At 42.0% G+C, this 25,213-nt stretch overlaps 1 long non-coding RNA gene across 1 annotated transcript in view; it reads right to left on the reverse strand.

Annotated features, from left to right (window-relative positions):
- The window catches only part of LOC118009339, an 82,909-nt gene extending 57,903 nt beyond the window's left edge, over nt 1-25,006 (reverse strand). The window contains exons 1-2 of the long non-coding RNA XR_004678889.1: nt 24,938-25,006; nt 19,143-19,184 (exon numbers count right to left, since the gene is read on the reverse strand). This is a non-coding gene — a long non-coding RNA (uncharacterized LOC118009339). The remainder of the gene's footprint in view (nt 1-19,142; nt 19,185-24,937) is intronic.
- Nucleotides 25,007-25,213: the final 207 nt, after the last annotated feature.

The following is a 25,213-nucleotide window of genomic DNA, read 5'->3' on the forward strand; positions in this document are numbered from 1 at the left end:
AGCAGGGAGCCCGATGCGGGGCTCGATCCCAGGACCCTGGGACCATGACCTGAGCCGAAGGCAGTCGCTTAACCAACTGAGCCACCCAGGCGCCCGCTCTCTCTCTTTCATTCTCTCTCTCAAATAAATAAATAAAATCTTTTTTAAAAAAAGCTAATTTGTCATTAAAAGCAAGTCTCTTGAGGCGTCTGGGTGGCTCAGATGGTAGAGCATCTGCCTTCAGCTCAGGTCATAATCCCTGGGTCCTGGGATTGAGCCCCAGGGTTGGGCTCCCAGTTCAGCCGGGAGCCTGCTTCTCCTTCTCCTTCTACCCTTCCCCCTGCTTGTGCTCTCTCTGTCTCTCTCAAATGAATAAATAAAAATCTTTTAAAAATAAATAAAATTAATTAATTAAAAAATAAAAACAAGTCTCTTTAAGTGCCTTCTATGCTTGGGGTTAATCCTGCACAAAGGCACATCAGGAGGGAGTTTTTGTGGAGAAGCAGTATTGATGGGACAGATTTGAGTTTGGGGAGTATGAACAAAGGTTGCAAATGGCAGATGGCAGAGTGATGGGGAAAAAATGACTGGCTTTACAAGTGGTAGAACTGGGTTTGAGTCCATACTCTGTACTTCCCACTGAGGTGGGCACCCAGGTGTGTGAGAAGACTTCAAGCAATTGATGTGTACTCTGTGAGCCTCCACGTAGGAGATCAGCACTTAGAAACCATAAAGTATTTTTTAAATGCAAGATGATAACGATTGTTATTAACAATGTTATTAATGACCTATTAAAACATTTCTCCTGTTTAAAATCCTGCAGGGACTTCTCTTTGTGCTTGCAATAAAATCTAGACCTATCATGATCTACAAACAATGACAAGATCTGGGACATGCCCACTCTTCAGCCTCAGCTCTCTTTTGTTCACTGCTCTTCAGCCGTACTGACCTCCTTCCCTACACCCCACATGTTCTAAGCTGAACTGGGTCATCTGTGCTTTACATTTCCTCTGCGAATCAATCTTTCTCTCTCTTTCTCTCTCCACCCCAACAACAACAACTAGCAAAATCTTCAGATCCCAACTCAAACACCTTAGAAAGGCTTTCTTTAACCATTTTATCTAAAGTAAGATCCCAATGTTACTCTGCTTACCACATCCTATTTGGTTTCTTCACAGTACTTGCTGCAATCTGAAATTACTTTGCTTGGTTATTTTTGTTGTTGTTGTTATCTATTGGCTCCTGTATCATTAATTTGTCTACTGTATTGCATCATTCTCATTGCACAATAAAACAAAGCTTCCTGACTTTATATCTTTCTTTAGTTGTTGCTTCCCTTTACTGCAAAACTCATCGAAAGGGTTCTGTGCTTGCTAGTTCTATTTCGTTCTGTCCCATTCTTCCTTGAACTTATTCCGGTCATGCCTTTGTCCCCCAATCACTCCATGAAACTGCCCTTATCAGTGTCACTAATGACCCCACATTGCCAAATCCAATGGACAATTCTCTTCCTATAAAACCCTATCTTCCTTTAATCAATAGCATTTGAAAACATTGCCTCCTCCATAACTTACTTTCTTTCCTTGGTCACCTAGACTTTAGTTGTTCTTAGTTCTCCTGTACCCTGTAAGGGTACTAGACTGCTCCTAGTCTCCTTTGCTAGGTGTCCACCATCTTGGAAGTCAAGAAGCTGGGCTCAGTCTTCAGAACGCTCCTCTATCTACACTCCCTCCCTAAGTCACTTGGTTCAGTCCTATGGCTTTAGTATTATCTCTGCTTTGGCACTAGCATTGGATCCATAGAAAGTCTTCTTCTCCATAGGAAGTCTTTATTTTCTAGAAGGGCTCTGTCACCCACAACATAGTTATTATCTACCTAATGTTATTTGTCAAAAAACAACCTTATTATTTAGGCACTCAATGGTGTGGTGCCCCACTCTTGTAGAAACACGGATTCTACTAGTAGAATCTTAGTGAGTAAAGACCTTAGTGAGCACTTAGCCTCTCTTTGTTATTTTACAGAAGGAACTTGAGATACTGAGAAGTCAAATGATGTGTCATGAACCACACAATCACACAGAGCAGAGACTAGAATCCAAGGTTTCTGATTCTTCCAATTCCTAAAGCAATGTTACTCTAATATCCGATTGTGTCTGAGTTCTTACATGAAAATTTGTGCCTAACCATCAAATATCACAGAACTTCAAAACTAGCAGTGACCTTAAGCATCTTCACTGCAACTGTCTTCCTTTGTAAATGGGCAATGATTGCATAGGACCCTGCTGTCATTTAAGGCGGAAGAAACATAGCCTACTGCCAGTTCCAGATTTGGATCTTCAGACACAAAGAATGAGTAAATGACAGGTTTCTCGAAACGCAGTCCATGCTCTTAAACCACTATTGATCTAAATTCTGCCTTCTCTTTTATTTGTCTTTCTGCATCATCCCAGGGTATTTTTCTCTTCTCATTCATTATTAGTAAGGGTTATTTCATCTGCTATTCTTTTGAAGCCTTGCCATTCTGAAATGTCACATGTAATACTATTTATTTTGGCTTAACAGCAGCTTCTCTTCACAATGGCCTGTCCCACTCTGTAACATTTTGTTCAGTTGGCTGAGTTGTCAACTTAGGATGTTTGGTGATAAAATACTGACATATTGCCTCTTTATAGGCTGTAATGTCACTTTCTAATTGGTTGGTTTGAAAATAACAGTTTCTTATTCTCTGGATCGCTTCCACTGTTTGTTTCAATGTTCTTTCTGGGCAATCCCACTGGTTGTTGACTGACATCAAAACACTCGTAGCTGTTGTACGCTACTGTGCTTTGTTTCTTCTAATCACTCATAGCTCCACCTGATCAGGAAATGCCAAGTCCCTGCCTTCACAATGTAGGACAGTCCAATGCTGAAAACAACCTTGCTCCCTGGTATCACTTTACCCTGACTTTGCCATTGCCCTTGTTAATTTATTTGAAAACTCTGTGATGAGGTGCCGACAGCTTCATGACTTACGATGGGTTAATATAGTTGCCCGTGCCTTTGCTCACCCCACAATATTGGACATGATGTTTGTTGTTCTTTTACTATCCTAAATATGGCTGAAATACCACCATTCTTTCCTAGTTCCTTTTCTTGCCTCTTGTTTCCTCAGTTCCCAATTTGGAGATAATTCCAAATTTCGTTTTCAAGTTTCATTTGAAAGCCCTAGTTCAAAACACCTGTTTCTATAGCCATCAGTTTTTCCTTTCTTCTGATCTAATAAGTAGAGATATCCCAGTTCCTTGCTTTCTTTCCATTCTATCATCTTTCTGCTCCAGGAATGTGCTTCTGTTAATTTCTGCCTCTTCTGCACATTTAGGTTCCCCCATTGAATTGTTCTGTCTCTTCTGCCTTCCAAAAGGCATCTTGAAAACCCATCTGCCTTCCCGCTGCCTACAGTTTGCTTCTCTTGATTGTCAAACTTCTCACCTGCCACCTTCTACCGCTTCTGCCTCAATCTCACCTCACCTTGGTCCCTCCCCAGCCCACCCCCTTTTCTGAAACAGCTTACTGAAAGGTTAGCGATGACCTCCTTATTGATAACTGCAGCCTCAGTCCATCCCATAGGGACCTTTGTGGTGCCATCTACAGATTAGACCCCGCAGCCCAGGCTGGATCTGTGTTTCTACTACATCCCTTGGATTCTCCCTCTACCCCTGCTGGGTTTTCACCTGCCTTCTTTGCAGGTTCCTTTCTTGCTCCTCAAAGTATGAGGTTCTCCCAGTGGTAGCCCTGCCTTCTGAGCCTCTCTAACTATATCTCAGCAACTTTATTTTATATCTTAACTGTGAAACAATGTATGAAAACTCAGCCCCACCTTCCCCTTCTGAAAACTGGCTGCCCCTGCATATATCTCTATTAAAAAGATCACCATTGGGTGCCTGGGTGGCTCAGTTGGTTGGGCGACTGCCTTCGGCTCAGGTCATGATCCTGGAGTCCCGGGATCAAGTCCCACATCGGGCTCCCTGCTCAGTGGGAGGTTTGCTTCTCCCTCTCCTGCTCCCCCCTCTTGTGCTCTCTCACTCTCTCTCTTTCTCTCAAATAAATAAATAAAATCTTAAAAAAAAATAAAAATAAAATAAATTAAAAAAATTAAAAGATCACCATTTCCTAAGTCAGAGAATGTCAAACTTTCAGAAGTACCTGTGTAAGTTTCCTCTTACCTTTAGTCCCTTAATCCATATTCAGTCAGACATGAAGTCCTATTTTTCTTCTCCACAAAACCTCTTAAATCTAACCCTCTATTGCTGTTGTTTTTAATCCCTATTATTACCATTATAATTTGGACATTTAATTACTCATGCTAGATTTAATGCAGTAGCTTCCTAAGCACTGTCCTGGCCTGTAACTCCATCCCCCTACCCAGTCCTTCCCCCCACCCCCGTCTTTTTTCTTTTTTTTTTTTTACATTATTATCCTAACATGCTTTTTTATGGCAGTTTTCATTATGTCACTGTCCACATCGAAAACCATCCCTGGTTACCTATGGACACACATGGTTCACATTCTTAGTTTGCCATTCACTAAACAGCACTTTACTAAGAAATCTGCGTTATATCAGTTATTACACTTACGCACACACACACACACACACACACACCTCTAAGGAGTAATCATTATTGGCCACATTTTATAGATGAAGAAATTGAGGATTAGCAAGATGCTTTCTTGCCCAAAGAAAATTAGTGAGAACTGTTCTAGGATTCAAACCCAAGATTCAAAAGGTGCTCTTAATATCTAAGATAGATTGTCTCTACCCTTGGACACCAACCTACTTTTCAGACTGCAATTCTTTACTTCTCCATTCCACAAAAACATAACTGGCATATCCCTATCTTTGTATTCTCTTCCTCTCCATCTATACTGACTCTACTGGGACCCATCGTAAACCACTTGGGCCTGCATAACATTCTTTCCCTCCTGGACACTTATTGTCACCATCATTCACTTGGTTTCCAACCACAAGTTGCTTGGTGGTATGCCTTGCAATGTTGGCTTGTATTGCTATTACACTCTAGTCAGTCAAATAATGTATATTGATATATATTGTCCTATCAACTACATCATAAGGAAAACAACTTCTCTTATATGTTTTTGGACCCACATCTGAACTTTTTCAACCCCAACTCAATAATTTGCTCACAGCACATGTTTATCGCATGGGTGATGATATAATTTTGCTTAATGCCTACTATATGGATAGTAATGTATGTTCTTTTTTTCTTTAAAATTTATTGTTATTTTTGTGGTTTATTGATAGGCATTTATGCATCTCATTTATAGTAAATAGTCTAGCTTTTGATGGTGTTTATATTGCTTTATTTTTTTAGTTATATTGAGGTTTACTAGACAACTAAAATTGTATATATTTAAGGTATACGATGTAATGTTTTGATACACATATAATTGTGAAATAATTACCACACTCAAGCTAAGTAACTTATCTAATTATCACCTCACATAGTTACATCTTTGTGTCTGTGTGGGAGAACAATTACGATCAACTCTCTTGGCAAATTTTGAGCACACAATACAGTATTATTAACTATAGCTACCATTCTGTACATTAGATCTCAAGAACTTATTCATCCCTTATAGCTGAACGTTTGTACACTTTGACCAACATCTCCCCATTTCTTCTAGCAATCTATGTTCTTCATAGATGATATGACTCCTTCATCTGTGATCTAGTGGCTCAAGAGAGTGTAAATTAGGAACTGTAAATACTTCCTAAAGAAGGCACAAGGTGGAAAACATCCAAATAATATGTAATCCCATACCAAGCATACTAGATCTGTTTCAACATTCTCTAAATTTTATAATTTAAAAAAGGTACTACTACTACTATTGTTATCTTTCAATTTAGAAATCCTTTATTCCCTAACATGAAAGTAACCAATGAAATGAACTCTATTATCAGCATTAAAAACTTACTAGGGTGAAAAGAAATCACAGTATGGGGCACCTGGGGGACTCAGTCATTAAGCATCTGCCTCCGGCTCAGGTCATGATCCAGGGTCCTGGGACCGAGCCCTGCATCGGGCTCCCTGTTCAGCGGGAAGCTTGCTTCTCCCTCTCCCACTCCCCCTGCTTGTGTTCCCTCTCTCGCTGTGTCTCTCTCTGTGTCAAATAAATAAATAAAATCTTAAAAAAAAAAAAAGTCACAGTAGACGTCCATAGAAGTAAAATAAATATGCAATATTTTACCTCTTTTAAGTTTCCTTTGATTGGTTTTAATAAAATTTGGTATTTCAGAGGGAGAATCTCCTAAAAAACAATTCTGAATGATGATAAAGCAGTGTTTTGAAGGCAAATGAAAAAGCATCTCTGTCCAGGGACTACAGAGCCTCCACAACTAAACTGAACACCCCTGGTAAATATTACATGAAAATGTTTCTTTTCTTTCCAACTTTATTGGTATAATTGACAAATACTATTGTGTTTATTTAAAGTGTACAACATGATGATTTGATGTACATATACATTGTGAAATGATTATCATAATCAAGTGAATTAACACATCCATCTCCATCTATACTGACTCTACTGGGACCCACCCATTCTAAACCACTTGGGCCCACATAACTTTCTTTCCCTCCTGGACACTTACTGTCACCATCATTCATTTGGTTTCCAACCATAAGTTGCTTTTTCTGTGCCTATGCACCAAAAATGCTGAAAATCTGCTTTCTCAGCAAATTTCAAGTATATAATACAGTATCATTAACTATAGTCACCATGTTGTACATGAGACCCTCAGAACTTACAACTAAAAGACTACCCTTTACCAACAACTCCCCATTTCCCCCACCCCTCAGCCATTGGCAACCACCATTCTACTCCCTATGATTTCAACTTTTTTTCCCTTTACATTCCACATATGAGTGATACCATGTAGTATTTGTCCTTCTACGTCTGACTTATTTCATTTAGCATAGTGCCTTCCAGGGTCATCCATGGTGTCATGGATTTCCAAACGGCAGGATTTCAGCCTTTTTTATAGAAAATATTCCATTTTATACTACATTTTCTTTATCCATTCATCCATCAGTGGACACTTAGGTTGCTTCCATGTCTTGGCTATTGTGAATAAAGCTGCAATGAACATGGGAGTGCAGATACCTCTTCAAGATAGATTTTATTCATTGGATATATACCCAGAAGTGGGATTGCTAGATTATATGGTAGTTCTACTTTTAATTTTTTAAGGAACCTCTGTACTGGTTTCCATAGGCGATGTACCAATTTACATTCCCATCAGTGCACTAGGGTTCCCTTTTTTCCACATCCTTGCCAACACTTATCCCTTGTCTTTTTAATATAGCCATTCTAACAGGTATGTGGTGACACCTCTTTGTGGTTTTGATTTGCATTTACTAGTGATTATTGATGTTCAATATCTTTTCATGTATCTGTTAGCCATTTTGTATGTCTTCTTTGGAAAATTGTCTACTCAGGTCTTCTGCCTATTTTGAAATCAGATTATTTGATTTTTTACTATTGAGTTATATGAGTTCCTTATACATTTTAAATATTAACCCCCTTATCTGATATATAGTTTGCAAATATTTTCTCCCATGGGTTCCCTCTTCCTTTCTACTATTTCTTTTGCTGTGCAGAAGCTTTCCACTTTGACATAGTTCAACTGGTTTATTTTTGCTTCTGTTGCCTTTGCTTTTGGTGTCAAATATCTGTGTTCTTTTGTAGCTTATTGAGCTTCCTTCAAACAATTAGGTTGAGTTCTTGAGCCAGCAATCTGTAGGTTCCACTCCTTTAAGATCAGTCACTGGAAAGTTCTTGTGTCCATTTGCTGATGTCTTGTTTCCTTGATTTTTCATGTTTTGTAGCCTCGTACTTTTTGTCTGCCTGTTCGTTGGAGCCGTTACCTCTTCTCAACTTTCGGATTGGTTTTGGTGGGTGAAGACCTTCACCTACAGGTGGGGGTGAGGGTGCGGGCTGGGTGGTTTGTGGCATTTGCCGACCTGGGAGAGGACCAGTAGCTCAGTCTCTGTGCAGACCTGGCAGCTGATGTTAGTGCTGGCAATGATCACAAGGGTCCTCAATATTTAAGACGGTGGGTGTCCACAGAAGTATCTAGAGCTGTTGGGGTCTCTGGTTAGGAAAGCTGCTGGGGACGATCTGATCTCTTCTTCTCCCACAGTGGATGTCACGGCCTAGGGGAATCCCTCCAGGTGCTGGGTCTGGCTCGCGGACACCCTAACGGTGGTGGTGGCATTGGTATCTGGTGCTTGGGCCCCCATGGAGCACCCACAGGGCTGGGTTTGGAGTGCAAGTGCACAAGGAGCGACAGCAACTGCAGGCTCTGGGCCACTGGCCGGCCTGCAGCAGCGGTGACTCTGCTGCCTGAGACATGGGCAAGGGCAGAGCCACCACGGAGCCATTGTTTGAAGAGCCTTCACACAAAGAGCAGCCCCCGAGCTGGAGTCTGAAATGGGGCTGCGTGTGCAGCAGCCCTGGGGTCCAACGTGTGCCTAGGGTTCTGAGGGGCCACTCTGGCCCTAGAGTGACAAAAGAGCCGTTCCTTCTGGAAGGCATAGAGCAGCAACTCCCTCTCTGGGGAATTTTCAACAGCGGTGGTTGTTGTTTACTTCAGTGGCCAAAACTGCCAGTGTCCTTTGAAGAGCAGGCTACTGGGTCTGTGCCAACGAATACTACCAGGTTCTCCTCTGTGACAGCTGTGGGGAGTCTGGCTGCTGTGGGGGTTGTTGAGGTCCTCAGTGGCATGGCTGCCAGAGTCCTCTGCAGAGCAGGCCACTGGGGCCATGTTGGCACCTGCTGTGCAGCTGAGACTGATTACCCTGCCTTCTCTGTGCCTAGCCATCTCCAGATAGCTCAGCTAAGCCGACCTCCCAATGAGTCTTTCTGTGCAGGTATTACACTTTTTTTTCTCCATTGTATTGCTATAAGTTCTCAGTTGGATTCTTGAGCCCTCCCAAGGCTATCTTCTTTTGTGGATAGCTGCCTAATGTTGTTTGGGGGTGGGGGCCGGGAGGGGGTGAAGGCAGGGCAGGGAATTGGGATGAAGGCTGGTATCTCCTACTCGGTCTTGCTGACACCAACTACAAAAATGTTTCTTTTGACACCATTTAATCTATTGATTGTTTAAGAAATTGTCTAGACAAAAGAGTGAATTAATCATGTCTTCCAATTACCACTGTTTCCTCATTGAGTCATTCGCCCAACTCTGCCCCAATTTCCCCATCCCCACTACCATGGGCTGACTTCAAGACTTTCTCTTTGTTCACTTGAATTTCTCCACAACTACCCACCTGGTCTCCCTGCCTCCATGCTTCCCCATTCAAATCAAACTTCCACAGAGCCCTTTCTGAACTTTCTAAAATATATGTCTGAAAATCTCATGTCTTGACTTACAAATCTCCCATGATTTTTCCTTATCTTTCCAAAGTGTCTCAGAATAAACTTTAAACTCTTGGAGTTCGCACACAAAGCACTTTGCCATCTGACTCTTGCTTTTCTCTCTGGTCTCATCGCTCCACACTTAAATTGTTCCTCTTCATGCTTTGGCTTTTAATATTCAAAAGAGTACCAGTTCTGGGCACCTCGGTGGCTCAGTTGATAAGCGTCTGCCTTCGGCTCAGGTCATGATCCCAGGGTCCTAGGATGGAGTCCCTCATGAGGCTCCTTGCTCCCCCTGCTTGTGCTTGCACTCTCTCTCTTTCTCTCTCTCTGACAAATAAAGAAATAAAGTCTTTTAAAAAAAAAAGGAGTACAGGTCTTTGTATGTCATTGCCCTTCATGATGCCATTGTTGGAATCAAAATGCAATACTAGATGCAAACTGTAGAGCTCAATCTAATGTTAGAGCCTGTAAGAGTTTTCAGAGGTGAGTGGATGAGGCCACCACCTGTCGTACTGCTTGCTAATGCTGCAGTTATCTGAGTCTGATATTTCCCATGAAACTTATTCCCCCTCCATAAATCTTTTCCTTAAAAAAGAAAGGCGCCTGGCTCATAGCAAAGTGGTGAGCATGAAATCAACAAGCTCTTTAGGGATTTGCCCATCTCTATAGGACAGAGAACAAATTCCTACTGTTTGTCAGGTTTCTGTGAATTTATAAAAACAAGTTTCCCAGACATTAAGGTACAAAAATTCAGATGCAGTGGTAGAAAAACATCACAGTACAAAAAGGCATTCAATTCTCTTGGAAACACTGTGCTTATTAAAGGCATAAACACTAGGTACAGAAAGTTCAGTAATCCTTTTCCTAAGGGCAATAATATTTTTTACATTACAAAATCAAATGGTTGCTCTTTCTTTGAGAGTTGAAAATAAAGTGCCAGTTTGGAGAGGAAACAAAGTGTAATCAAGTCAAAGCCTTGCATCTGAATGGAAGGTCAGTCCTTTTCCACTTCCTCCAAGTGTACTTATAACATAGCCAGCTTTTACTTTCACTTTTCCTAGGTCGTATATCTTCCATTGGTTGAGATTCTGACATAATCACAGAAACCCATCTACTCCCTTAATCCTTGGCTACTTTGGCGATCCCTATAAGGCCTAAAGGGAAGCAGGGACCCTGCACCCGATTTAGCACTATGGTGATGAGCCTCTTCCACAGAACCACAGCCCTCCCTTCATGTTCTCACAACAATTGCAATATTGATAAGCAATAAAATTACACCTGACAGGGGCGCCTGGGTGGCTCAGTCGGTTAAGCGGCTGCCTTCAGCTCAGGTCATGATCCAGGAGTCCTGGGATCAAGCCCCGCGTCGGGCTCCCTGCTCAGCGGGAAGTCTGCTTTTCCCTCTCCCTCTGCCTGCCTCTCTGCCTACTTGTGCTCTCTATCTGTCAAATAAATAAATAAAATCTTTAAAAAAAAAAAAATTACACCTGACAGCTGCTTCCTCGGGAAAGAAAAGGGAAAGGAAATAAAGAGACCATGTTTTGAGTTTCTTTATGTAAGTGACCTCCCACACAAATAATACTCAAAAGCAGTTACTTTTGAAAGCAAGGGATTACTGCCATCGTGTTACAGCTTAGCACACCAAACTGAGAAATGAAGTATTTTGCCCAAGCCCTTGCAGTAAGCAACAGAACCAGGATATAAACTGACATTCAGAGAGTATGTTCTTTCCCTTCCATGCTAGCTGCTTCCCAGAAACAGGGCATGGACATACTGTGATGCTGTTAATTTCTAGCAAACCAGAAATCTGAATGTGGAAACTGAGTCTCACCAATTCCTATGGTGTCCTTACATCTTGAATAATGAGAAGGATCATGCAGAGAATAGGGTCCATATCTCATGGTTTCCAATAATATGGAGAAACTAAGAAAAGTAATGTGTAGGGGGAACAAAAGGCAGAAACTCAAGGAAGAAATAGCAACTGTCAGGGAGAGGTAGGAAAACACAAGCTAATCCATATGTGGATAGAGATAAATAAATGGCCATGCTGTTCACTCCAAACCCATATTGCAGCAAGCATCCTTGAGAAGGCTCACTTCTCTAAATGATAGTTCTGCTCTTCTAAGAAGGGGAAACACAGAGATTGAAGTTAAAGAATGAGATAGCGAGACCTGTTTAAACACAACTTGCCAGAATGTGATAAAAAACGAAGAGAAATCACCACACTGTTGATCACAATTCTGTTGATTAGAGCCACAGAATATTCTATAACTTCAGAAGTTACTAAGGTAGCAACATTTACAAATTGAGATTTTTCTTCCCCCACAGCCCCAAAGGAGCTTCCATTCCTGATTTTCTGCAATGTTAAAATGAATTATACAACATTTTCCATCATACTGGCAAAAATAATGTCTTGTACAACTCAAACATCTGAGAAGCCTTCTTATTTTTACACCACCTTCTCCCACATCTGATTAATCATTTCAGAAAGGTCACAGTTGGACAAAGGGTCACAGAATACTGTTCCGGCATCTTGGCCTTCCACCCTCACATGTTTGGGGAACACGTTGAAGTTAATGTTAGCCCGCCCAAGTTGAAAGCCATGACTCAAATTTTGCCAGCTGCAGTGAAACTCTCCTTCATCTAAACTTTGGCCATTTCAAGACCACAGACGTCTAACTCTTCGGAGATAAGACAAGGAAAAACACCTAGAAGTCAACTTTCCCCGAGCCTGACTTTCTCAAGTTTCGAGATAATTGCCACCATTCAAAAGGAACAGATGTTTGTGTAAAGCTGGAAAAGCCAACACAATCCCATCCACATGCATGTAGGGTACCAGTTGTGAGGGAGGGCTCCCTTAAAGACTGTGTTGCTAGGTTGGTTAATAAAGACAAACAAACAAGAGTAACTGCAGAAGAGCCGAGTCTCAACATGACTTCTTGAACAGGTAAATCAATAAAATGCCAGTTAGTGAGGTAAGAAGAATGAGATGAAACATGCAAAGTTTACTTGCATTTTTTTTAAAGAAGTAATTACACAAAGACAGGTGTAGTGAGAATTCACTGGTGTAGAAAATGGGAGCCTAGGAAGATGAGGGGAAGTTTGTTTTCAAGGCAGAGCTAAGAGGAAAAGGTTGAACCATTGACACAGTCATCCATGTATTTGTTCCTCTGATGTTTGCTCTCTGGAATGGCCTTAGGCCCTTGGTACACAAACCAGCTATTTGTAGAAAACTGTACTTTGGAGACCGAAGCAGATTTCTCACAGCTTCCTACAAGGACAACAGATCTGTGAACAAACAAAATGTGCTTGGGTTACTACATGCCAACTGGAAGGTTCATAGTGGTAGGCAATGTTGCTGCCGTAGACAGCTCCCCATTGGCTGCCGGGGAGTAACCGATTCCCAAGGCAGTCGGGTATTCACAACTCTCCCCAATCACACCCCAACACCTTTTCCAGAGGTAACCACTGCTACTCCCTGGTGCAAAACAAATCGCTCGAGTCTGTCCAAACTTGTGAGTTCACTATCACCTCCCCCAACCTCAAGACACACATGGCACTTGCCATCTGGAATGTCTTCCTTGCATCTCTCCATCTTTCCAAACCACCTCCTTCACGGGACTCGCGAGCTCACTACAGTTTAAAGGAATCTGTCTTTCCTCCTAGTGTACATTGTTTGTGGTCTGGCGAGAGCGTGCCTGTGTGGTTCCTTGTATAACTCTGTGGCTTATCTGTAGGACCTGGCTATAAACTCCTTAAAGACAGAGACTGAGAATCATTCATTCTTGTTTTTATTCCCTCACATAGTGAGGGCCTAACACATAGTCGGTGTTCAACAAATATTTGAGCACAGCTTTGGAAAAAGAAAAGACCCTGTGTTGGGGGACCCGGTAGCTCCTCTAACGAATGCAGTGCAGTGACTGATGGCGCCCGGCGACCACAGGAGGCACTCCTTCCCACCGGCCGCCAGTGAGCCAGGCTGCCCGGCTCTGCCATCTTCAACAAATGGCCTCCATCCCAGCCAGTAGGAACAGAAGAAAAAGTGGAGATCCAGTGCCAGAGACTCTCTCTCAGGAAATGAGTGAGAAGTTGCACACATAAATTTTAAGTACATTTCTTTGCCTACAACCTAGGCAAAGAAGTTTGCCGGGAACTGCAGTCCTGAGCTGGACAGACGGCCACATCCCAGCTGCCACTCGGTCACTGGAGAAGAAGAGAAGAAGAGGTTTCCCCGTGGATGAGCAGCAGCCTCCACACAAATACTCTGGCCACCTTTCCCATCTGCACGCTAGTGAACTTTTTATCCAATGACAAAGAGTGTCCTCTATGCTGGAATTGGGCTTTCTAGGAAACGTCCAACCTCCTGTCATCCAGGGGTAGATCCCAACTCTCCCTGTCCAGATCTCACCACGGAGTGACCCGGAATCACATTTTGGGACTATGCACCAACCGAGAGTAGCTCTCCCTCTCTCTACCTTCTTAGCAGAGGAGAAAACTCTGTTCCCTTAACCCCTCCATTGTGAGCAGTGAAAGATGACTCCCGCCCACCAGCTCACATTGCATCTGCTCTCTCATGAAGGCTCTGGGATGAGTGAGGACTCCCCCTGCTGCTGACTAGCAAAGAGACTGGAGGGTCCACTCATCACCAGCGCCACGCGTATGTACTAGTTTTTTGATAAATGCGCCCAGAGCAGTGGCTCCAGCCCACCTCCAGATATTTAGAGACTATCCACATAATACCTAATTTTAATTCATTCTAAAACATTTATTGGTCGGATATTATGAGCAAAGCATTGTGTAGATACTGAGATATTTTTACAGCCACAATTCCTGTTGTGAAGTTGTTTAGCATCCCTTGAGGGAGACAGATATGAGCAACTGACTCTATTACCAAACACAATTGGGCAAGTCTAACAGGAGGTGACAAGCAAAGTGCTATGAGACCGTGGCCAAAAGAGTAATCAGTTCTAACTAGATGGCCAAACTAGACTTCACAATATATTTAGATAGGGGCGCCTGGCTGGCTCAGTCAGTGAAGTGTCTGCCTTTGACTCAAGTCATGATCCCAGGGTCCTGGGATCAAGCCCCACGTCAGGCTCCCTGCTCAGCGGGAAGCCTGCTTCTCCCTCTGCCTACCGCTCCCCCTACTTTTGCTCGCTCTCGCTCTCTTTCAAATAAATAAATAAAATCTTTGAAGAATATATTTAGATAAAAAGTTTTCCTGGGGGAGGTGGCACTGGAACAGGGCCTCAAGGGACAAGGAGAATGTTAACAAGTGGCAGAGAAAGAGGGCGACATGCCAGGTGGAGCACACTCAAAGGCACAGAGGTGCAAGAGTGGAACGGCCAGCGCTGTTTGCCCCATGGGGCTGGAAGGATGCAGAGAAATCTTGAGCATGAGGCAGGTATGCAGGGATGGCTCGGAAGGCGTGCAAACCTGAGCCAGCAGGACGAGCAGCAACCAGGGATTTCTGAGAAGTGCAGCAGCTTGATTGATGTCAAGGGGAAGGAAGACAACTCTGTGGCCTGTGGTGAGGAAGACCAGCGACGTTCGTAATAACTAACGTTTTATTGAGCACTAACCATCCAAGCCGCCTGCTCAGTATTTTACTTGCCTGCTCCTACTGAAGAGGCAGGTCCTATTACTTTCCCCACACCACAGCTGGGTAATAACAGAAATCATACACTAAGTGCAAAGGCAGATTTGCCCCAAGTCCGTTCTCACTGCAGAGCCTGAGAGCTTTGCCAGGGTAACCATGACCCTCAGTCCTGTCGATGTGACAGAAGTCCCGCCTGGGGACCCGGAGGGACGGCAGGAGGGCAAGCGCCGTGGAGGGAGGGCACTAGATGGATGTCAAGCGGGAATCAGAAGAAGAATCAGGACCGTGACTTGAAGGAGTAGGAGACTGGAAGGAGGGAGAGATGATAAACTCTGCTTAGACTTCAACGACCCCTCAGAGCTAGGGCTGGGGAGTAAGGAGGAACAGGCACAGGGTGGCAAGTTATGGCATTCATATGTGTTGATCCTGTGCACCAGAAAATCAAACAGCCTGTGAACAAACCAGCCCCAGAAAGCAAGTGGCTCCCTGGGTGAACTCGAATGCGCTGATTTGGAAGAAAAATTCAACTTGATTGACTGGCCTACATTACACTGATAGCAGTAAATCCCTTTGGCCAAACAGAACTTGAGTCAACCTTAAAGGTATGCTATGTGTTATCTCTTTGCATACCAAAATATTCATATATCTTGGGAAAGTATAAAAAATTATGTTTTTCCTTTCAAGGAGTGGAATGTAAAGTACCCACCAAATCCTGCTGGATGGCGCCTGGGTGAATGTATTCCTTGTTATTTCGTTTAAGCTGCTAAATATCTATTAGAGTCAAATTATGGGCTCTTTGCATGTGGAGTTTCCACTTGTAGCTTCCTGAGCACCGAAACTGAGCCCTCCGTTTTGTAAAGCAGATCAGCCTCATGACCGTGATTGCCTAGCAAGTGGCCAATGGCCCCTATGAGAGACGGTTTCCTCTATGTTCTGAAGAAGAGGAATTCGCAGAACCGAAAATGTAGCCCAGATCTTGGATGGACAGAGCGCAGCCACCCGCTGACGTTAGACTTTCTTTGGAAAACCTCAAGACACTGGCAATTAAAACTATCTAAGCATGTCCCTGACGAAGGGACTGCTCCCTCCAGAAGGGACCTACCTACTTTACAAAGCCGGGATGACTCCATTCTCCATAAGCTCTTTCCACTCACCCACAGTGTGTATTTCAAGTTTTTCGGGTGAGCCACCTTTGTCCTTTGCTGAGCAATGAATGGAAGTGGAGGGTGGGGTATAACTCAATGCCCGCCCCCCCCAAAAAAGCCCTCTTCCCTTTATTCATCTGTACGAACTTTCTCACCACATATAACGAAACAAATGCAAGTAAGACATTAAGATCAGCAGCTTTATCAAAGCACGAGTTGTCAGGTTACGGGGGAGGATATTTGCCAAATCCGAACACATAAACTTTTAGTATAGAAACCAGAATACGAATTAAGCTCATATCACTCAAAAAGAGCTTGAATGCATCTGAAACCAAAGTACACTGTCAGCCACCTCCACTTGCTCCGGGCACTGATGCCTTGATTAGCTATGCAAGAAGCTACCTGCTATTTTAGAATTATATGAAGTCACCTCAGGGTATCTACAAGCTTCTCACGCACAAGATACTGACTTTTTCTCCTCCCTCGTCTTGGCTTAGAGCACAGTTGTTGCTACATCCAAGTCAGTGCTATATCATGAATTGTTATTGCAGAAGCTGTCATCAAGGCAGCTGGCCCTCTGACAGAAGAATCGCTCAGCAAACAATAATGGTTTGTTGCTAAAACCCCCCTGAGACTAAAAAGACACCTAGCATTTTTTTTTTTTCAGGTAGTCCATGTTCCCCTAAAAGATTAGGGAGCTGAAAGCTTAATTTTGAAAGGGGATTTTATTTTTTAATAATAGAGAACATTCCCTCCACCCTATTTTTTAAAAATAAATTACCTTCTCTCCTGAAATAGTTACTAAATTTATAGGAACAAAAGAACAGCTCACGTGATAGGTATCTAACCAACGAAGCTATGGGCGTACATAGCATTACGGGTACCATGCAGTTCGACATGTTTCTACCTGAGCTACATAGATTCTGTTTGGATACTGGGCTGCTTAAAAACATTTTTTTAGGTGAAAATGTGATCATGAAAGTGAGGGACTGACAACCCGGTCCTCAAAAGCCAAGGTGAATAAGGGCTTTTGTACGCCTTCCTAAATAAATACATCAACACAGTTAACCTTTGACCTGCAATGCCCTGAATCTCCCAGACCCCAGCTTCTCTCCCGGCAAGGGTGTTAACAATTTTGCCAGACCGAGCTGTGCCGAAGAGTGCTGAGCACTCCCTAGGTTCAGACCGAAACCACCTTAATCACTCACCTTTCATCTTGCCAGATTTCCAGAGCGTAACCAGCCAAACGGTTCTTAGATTTTTCAAGCTTAATCTTTCCACAAAACCTGAGTATTTCGCATTAAAAAAGGAAAGCACGAGATTTCTGCTGGGGCTCAGTTAGCCCAGAGGCGTTTCCCAGCTCTCTGTCCTGGCCTCCTCATTAAAGTAGTGATCTGAAGCTGAGTGCCCACCTGCTGTAAACCCAGATCCTAGTCCCTTCCAACTAGACCCCCGTGCTTTCTCCGCACTGCTGTTTAGCACGTACGGCCCGTAAGTCCAATCCTCCATGAGGCCCTCATAAAACTTCCCTTACTGCACATGCAATTATTAAGCATGCAATTTATATTTCCAGGTGCACACATTTCTCATGCAAATCTCTTTGACCTGAAGTAACCAAACGCACCTTAGAAACATGAGTCTCCTGCTTACTCAACAGATCCTCAGTAAATGTCATCAACCACATCTCCTTCTCCCCGACTTCAAATCACCATGGATTGCTTACACACACCTGAAACCAAGGCTAACTTCTCAGGGCCCATCATGGATGAATTGAGCCATGGCTAGGCAACAGGTTTAGCTTTTGTCTCTGTGACTTATACAAGTAAAGAAGGCAACCAAAATCCAAGCGTTTCACTCCTGTGACATCGTGAAGACTATTTGCCTGCTTCATGGTTCTGACCTAGGCTGTCCTGATCACATAAGCTGCAAAAAAAAAAGGGGGGGGGGATCTGAAACAGTTATTGATAGATAGACAGACAGATAGATAGATAGATAGATAGATAGATAGATAGATAGATATAGATAGATATAGATATATTTCAAAACTAAGCCAGACGTTCTAAAGCACAACTCTAAAATCAAACTCCCAGTTGATTCGTGAAAGTTTGGGGGAGGGAGAGGAGGAAGCAGAGATTCATCCACTCTGAAGTTGGTGAGTATCTCCAGGTGTGGCCTGGGGACCCGCAGGGGAAGCTGAGTGTCCCAGAGAGATTAGAGCTACGACCCTTGGCCTTCTATTCCCAGCTAGAGGACCATGAGTCCATTAGAGCACGCAGGGAAATGTGAGGGCACTTTTCTGGTGCTAATTCGGAGGTAGAGAAGCCACCAGTGAAAGGTCCATGGGTACTTCCTCTATGAATTACCTCAGCTCCAGGAAACAGTAAGTGACTATGCTTGAAAGGCTCCCCTGGTCCCTGGAATCAAAGAGAACACTCTGCCATTGGCTAATGACTTATTTATTCATTCAACAAATATTTATTCACAGTATACTAAGTTCTTGGGTACATGCATCATTACACTGGAAACACACGATAGCAGGAAACCCTGGCTAAATAAATGCCAGTTTCCTTCTTTCTTCTCTCAGGGTAAATACATGCTAATTGAAAACAAGGAACTGACAAGCGATCCTTTGAGGACTGCCTTTAACTCCGTTCAAGCTATAACATGAAGGGTGATGGGAGGCTCCAATGTGTTGATTCCTTGTTCAAATTACCTCATTTCCAAGTGGATACTGATAACCAGAGTTAAGGCAGGAGAGCCTTGCATACGTGAGAAGTAAAGCTCCTTGTACTATCTGAAGTCCCTTACAGGATTTCTTGACACAGAATATCATTAAATTAAAAAAAAAAAAAAAAAAAAAATCATAACACTTTTTTTTTTTCTCCTCAGCCTTCAGGTGTCATTTGGCACATATAAATTGTTTTTTCTTAGTAATGTAAAGAGTGACATGATGGATTTGATAAGTAGCATTTTATTATAAAATCAACAGGTAATAATTACCTAGGTGACTCATGATGAGGTGTAGAGTTCTTCTCAGCCTCTCTGAAAAGGAAGAAAAGTTCATTAAAGTTCAGGTGTACAGAACACAAATCTGAAAGCCTAGGTTTTTTAAAATTGCTCAATTTCATGAAGCATGTGTTCCCTTAAAATCTGATTTTCATCGGGACTTTGTGAATGCACAACTTAAATTAGTCATGTGAAGGGAAGCAGATTAGTTACAAGATGGGAACCCTGCCATTCTCCTCTGTTTACCACAGACCAACAGGGGTTGAGTTACAAGTGTTTATTATCTCTGAAGATGTACTGTTACACAAACATGAACGTGAAATTCTCAAAGTGGACACTGCCGAAGAACAATGACCATCAGAAGGGTCACTAAGAAGTAAGCCCTACGTCAGTCTTACAGAGTCTTGTCCTTCCCCACAGCTGCCTCTCACATAAGATGTCACTTCATTAGCGCAAACAAAGTGGGAGGATCTAAAGGCTGATAGGAATAAAGAAGGGTCATTAGGTAAACACATGCTAGCGGAAGTCCTTTCTGAGATGGACTGAGTATCTTTAATTCTGTATTCTGGCCTCCAGTGATTTATGGCTCTTATTTTCTTTTCTCTCTTTCCTTGTAAGGCTTGCCAAAGTAGACTTTAACTCTGCCTTCAAGCAGGCAAGCACAGAGTTCTATCTTCCTTGATGAATCGGACTCCTGCCAAGTGAAAGCTCTAATGACAAAATTATGCTCCAAGGAAGGGACAAGGTGATAGTCTAAAAGACTGAAAGAAATACCACTGAGTGTTCCTTCGACTGTTAAGAGTTTAGAAAAGTAAGAGCTAGGCCGTGTCCCTCCCTCCACATCCCATTTCAGTCCCCTGCCCTATCCCAACTCCAGCCAGCTACAGTAAAACAAAACAAAACACAACAAAACCCTGCATATATGTTAAGACTGATTTGATTCATTTGGGGGAGGGCATTAGGAGCTCTGCCCCATCACCCTTTGGTTCTGTTTCACTCTAAATGACAAGGAGCTGCCTTGGCTGCATTCTCGAATCCTTCACCTTCTTCAGCCATAAACCGTCTAGCCTTATGCCAAATGGTGAAGTAGGGAAAATGTGCTTCTGTCACCCTGTAGGGGTCATTTGTGAGCTCTTCTCCATCCCACCCACCCCCAGCCTTGCAGAGCTCCATGCCACTCAGGCTCCCCCCTCTTAGGATGCAGATAAGATAAACAAGTGCATTAGAAACTGCAAGAGACCTTCTTTCTCTCATTTGTCTCATGCCTAGAATTACAAGTGGAAACTTCCAAATTTCCCTCTTCCCCCCCACCCCAGACCTTTACCCTGAGCTGTAGAGCTACATATGAAACAGTTTATTGGACATTTTCATAGGAATACCCAACAAACACCTTCCCTTATAAATGTGTTTTTCTGTATTGATTAGTGGAGCATTTGTCCTTCCCGTGACCCAAATCAAGAGCCATAAAGTTGCACTACACCCTATTTTTTCCTTTACCAACAAATAATTTTCAATTTATGTCTTTCCTACCTTTTAGTCAATTCATTACCAAGTATTTATGGAGTGCCTACCCCGTGCCAAGGATTGTTCTAAGCTCTTGGGATCTATCAGCAAACAAAATGGGAAAAGCTTCCTGCTCTGATGGAGTTTACGTTTGAGTCTGGGGAGACCAGGCCACTAGTAAGAATTGTGATAATGATGATGACAATGAAGATTGTCATAATGATGAAGATGATGATAAATTATCATAAACTTAAACAGTGTCTTAGAAGATGAGAAGTGCCATGGAAAAAGTCCTTTAGGTAGAACAGAGCTAAGAGGATTGGAAGCGCCTGTGCAGATGAGTGGTGGGCAGTGGGGGATAAAATGGTTCAAGAGAGCAAGTCAGCCTCATGGACATGATTCAAGCATGAGAGCATAATGGTATCTGGAGGAAGAGTGTTCCTAGTAGAGGGACTAGCCAGAGCACAGGTTCTACCACGGGAATGTTCCTGATACTTCCGGGGAACAGCAAGGAAGCCAGCATGGCTAGAGCAAGCGAGCAGTGGGAAGGTGTGCAAGAGGGGACCCCAGGGGGCTGAGAGCCGGATGGTGGCCGGTCTTTACCAGTGTAAGAACTCAGGGTTTCACCCTAAGACCGATGGCAGGATACTGTAGGGTTTTATTTGTTTACTTATAATTATTCTGGCTATTGCATTGAAAACTGACTAGGAGGGACCAAGAATAGAAGCAAAATGACCAATTAGGAAGTTATCAGAATAATCTATGGTGATGGGTATTAAAGAGGGCACATACTGCATGGAGCACTGGGTGTTATACGCAAACAATGAATCATGGAACACTACATCAAAAACCAATGATGTAATGTATGGTGATTAACATAACATAATAAAAAAATTAAAAATTAAAATTAAAATTAAAATTAAAAAAATTTTTAAAAAGGAGTAATCTAATCCAAGTGAGAGATAATGATATTTTGAATCAAAGTGTTTTTAATAGAGGTTATAAGCAGTGACCAGATTCTACATAAATTTTGAAGGAAGGTCCAATAAGCTTTCTTTTTCCTTTGGGTCTTGTTCTTCTTTTTCTTTTAGCTTTGAAATAATTTTAGATTTACAGAAATGTCCCTAAAATATAGAGTTCCCAATTATTATTCACTCAGCTTCCCCAAATGTTTACAATTTATTTAACAGCTATGTGGTATTTAAACCAGGAAATAAACATTATACAATAATAATATAATACCATTAACTGAAGCACAAACTTTATTCATCTTCCTCCAGTTTTCTCCCAATGTCCTTTTTCTGTCCCAGGATCTATTCCAGCATCCCACATTGCATTTACTCAAATAAGTAAGGATCAATATTAGCATATACTTAGGACTTTATGGAACAAAGATAGGGATTCAAGTCCTTGTGATCCAAATGAGTGCTTTTTCCACTGTACCATACTGAAAAATAAGGTAGACAATCTACCATGAGTAGAAGAGAGGTAGGTCAGCTTTTTCCACGCAGGTCACCTTTGCATGGAAAAAATCCCAAGCCTCTGTGCTGTTGCCACCTGGAGGGTCTCCTTGATTGTTCTAGTATTATACTACTCTGAATTTCCATTTTGGCACTCTAATTTAAAATAAAACTTCAACCGGTTCATTAAAACCAGGTATTCATGCTATGGATATATAGATACCTGTGACTTTTGTCCTTAGGTCAGTGTTACAAACTTGCTTGCTTTCAATGTTTTCTCTTTAACCAACATTGCACTTTTAACTCCCTTGTGTGAGGGGTTAAGAAGAAAAACAGAAGCAATCAATGACACCAATGTTCAGAGTTCCCTATATAGGGAGCAATAGAACTAGAACCCAATGAATGAGAACCTTTAAGTAATTAGTTTGGTTGGGTTTGGTTTGGGTTCCCATGCCCTACTTTACAGAGAAAAGAGATCACTAGAAAACTAGTGCATAGCAGAGACTTAAAACTCTGGATCAAAAAGGCAGTATCTGGAGTAAATCCCAGCCTCTATGCATTTGGGGTTCAATTAGCTATACCTTCTATATCTACATTTAGTTGGCTGCACAAAGAGATTCTTATCTTTAATCATGACCTGGGGGCACTGCAAGATAATCATTAAATGTATTCACTAAACTGTACTTACTAGGGCAGAAAATTAGAAAAACATACCTCAGAAAGATTTTTAAACAAAGGTTGAAATTTAAAAATGGTTTTCTAGTTGATCTCCAGTTAATTAAAAAAATTTTACTCTGTCACACCACTGCAGTTTGTAATGGAATAGAACATAAAATGAAATCCATTTGTCACTATAGGATTCATTTTAGCAAACATTCATTCAGTGCCAGGTATTTTGTTACCTACCCGCAGTGTATGGAAATCAGTATGAAAATAGCCCTACCGTTTAGATCAGGGTTAGCAAAATACAGCCCACAGTCTAAGCCTGTGTTTGCATAGGCCGGGAGCTAAGAATAGTTGTCAGATTTTTTAATGGTTGGGGGGGAAAAACATCAAAAGAAGAAAAATATTTGTGACATGTAAAAATGACATGAAATTCAAATTTCTGTCTGTAAATAAAGTTTTATAGAAATTCAGCCCCACTCATTGCCTTTATATTTTACTTGTGGATGCTTTCACACTAAGATGGCTGAAGAGCCAATGTGGCCTGCAAAGTCTTCCACAGAAAAAGGTTACCAACCCCTGCTTGAGAAGCTCACCATCTATAGTGGGATAGAGGTACACACAGACACTTAGTTTTCAGAACATGATTAATGCCGTAACAGAGATATGGTAACAGTGGGAAATTCCTTCTACCTGTAGAAGTCTGAATTTAATGAGTACATGTAATGAGAATGAAGGCAATGAAGGTGACAAAAGGGCAAGGACATGGAGAACGGGAGCATAGCATAAGGACAGAGAATAACAAACCCATATTGTGTCTAGGAGAAGTTGTGTAAGAATAGAAAGAAGTGGGAGAAGAGATTAAGAAAGTACCTGAGATCAGATTAGAATTTCTAATCCACTAAAGATTAAGTATCTCCTGTAGATGGTCATTAAAGATTGTAAAAGCAGAAGTACTTGGTCAGATCTGTGTTTTAGACAGATAACTCTAGCAGAAGGGTGGAGGCAGAAGAGGGACTGGAAGAAGGAGAGTAAAGGCAGAGAAACCAGATAAGGGGTATTGCAACAGCCCAGGTGAGAGATGATGATCTGACTCAAGACGATCTAGCATCAGAGGGCAGGGTGGAGTCCAGAGGTGCAAAAGCATTTTCAGGCCAACTGAATTGGAGACTGACTGGTTTTGAAAAAAGAGAGGAAAGTGTCAAGAGGACATCATACTTGACTGAATTTCTTGAGCTGAGAAAAATCAATGTCATGAAGCAAGATGGGAAACCAAGAGGAAAAGTAGTTCTGATAGAAATGATTGGAGAGTTCCCACATCCCCTTTCAGTGAGAATAAGATAACAGGCTCTCTTTTGGGTACGTCAGGCTTGAGGTGCCTGCGGACATCCGGGTCGAGTGGTCCAGGACAGCACTTTGGAATATAGCTGAGAGACCTAGATGACCTTTGAAGGTCAGCAGCATAGAGGCACTGGATGAATCCATGGAGTGGATAAGAGTATTCCAATTAATTTTATTTTAGAATACCCAGATGCCTGTTTCCTTGTTAAACCATAAAATAATCCTGTTTAACTGAATAGGCACTGTGTATCTTCACAGCCTGGGTTCACTACACCATTGGAAAGATTAAGCAAGCCTATTCAAAGCCATAAATATATTAGGTAAAAAAAAAAAAAAAAAAAAAAAAAAGAAAGAAAGAAGGATATTAAGTATATTCAAAAACATCTTTAAATGATTTAATGTCTGCTATAATACTACAATAAAGCAAAATTGTAGTTATCTTAGTATTCAAACAATAACACCAACATCAAATATCAAACTGAGTTAAATGAGCATATATGTAGGACATGAAACCTCGAATTTGCTTTAACTATGATGTTAAACATTCAGCAGACAGGGGGGCCTGGATGGTTCAGTCAGTTAAGCGTCTGCCTTCGGCTCAGGTCATGATCCCAGGATCCTGGGATTGAGCCCCAAGTCGGGCGCCCTGTTCTGTGGGGAGCCTGCTTCTCCCTCTCTCCCCTGCTTGTACTCTATCTCTCAATTTCTCTCTCTCAAATAAGTAAATAAAATATTTTTTAAAATAAGAAAAAAACATTCAGCAGACAGAAACCAATAAAAAAAAAACTTAATTGTACTGCAACTCTATGCACAGAGACTTACTTATCCTTGCCCAGGGCCGAGTTGGTTGGGTATGGGGCATCCACAAAGTAAAACCACAAGGCTGAAGACTGGTAGGATTTGGTTTCCTTCCTCCATTGTATGACTATTGGGGTATTTGGGAAACACAGCATTATGAAACATGAAACATACTACTGGATTTCCTGGTCTTTAATCCAATAGCATACCTTGTACCTTTTCAAGGGAAGGGTACTCTTGGATTCATTTTCTAAACTTATTTGACCACAAAATAATTTTATTCAAAGTATCTAATAGAAC

The sequence above is a fragment of the Mirounga leonina genome, unplaced genomic scaffold (genome assembly GCF_011800145.1).
Source record: "Mirounga leonina isolate KUSES-001 unplaced genomic scaffold, KU_Mleo_1.0 Mir_127, whole genome shotgun sequence".
NCBI lineage: Eukaryota > Metazoa > Chordata > Mammalia > Carnivora > Phocidae > Mirounga > Mirounga leonina.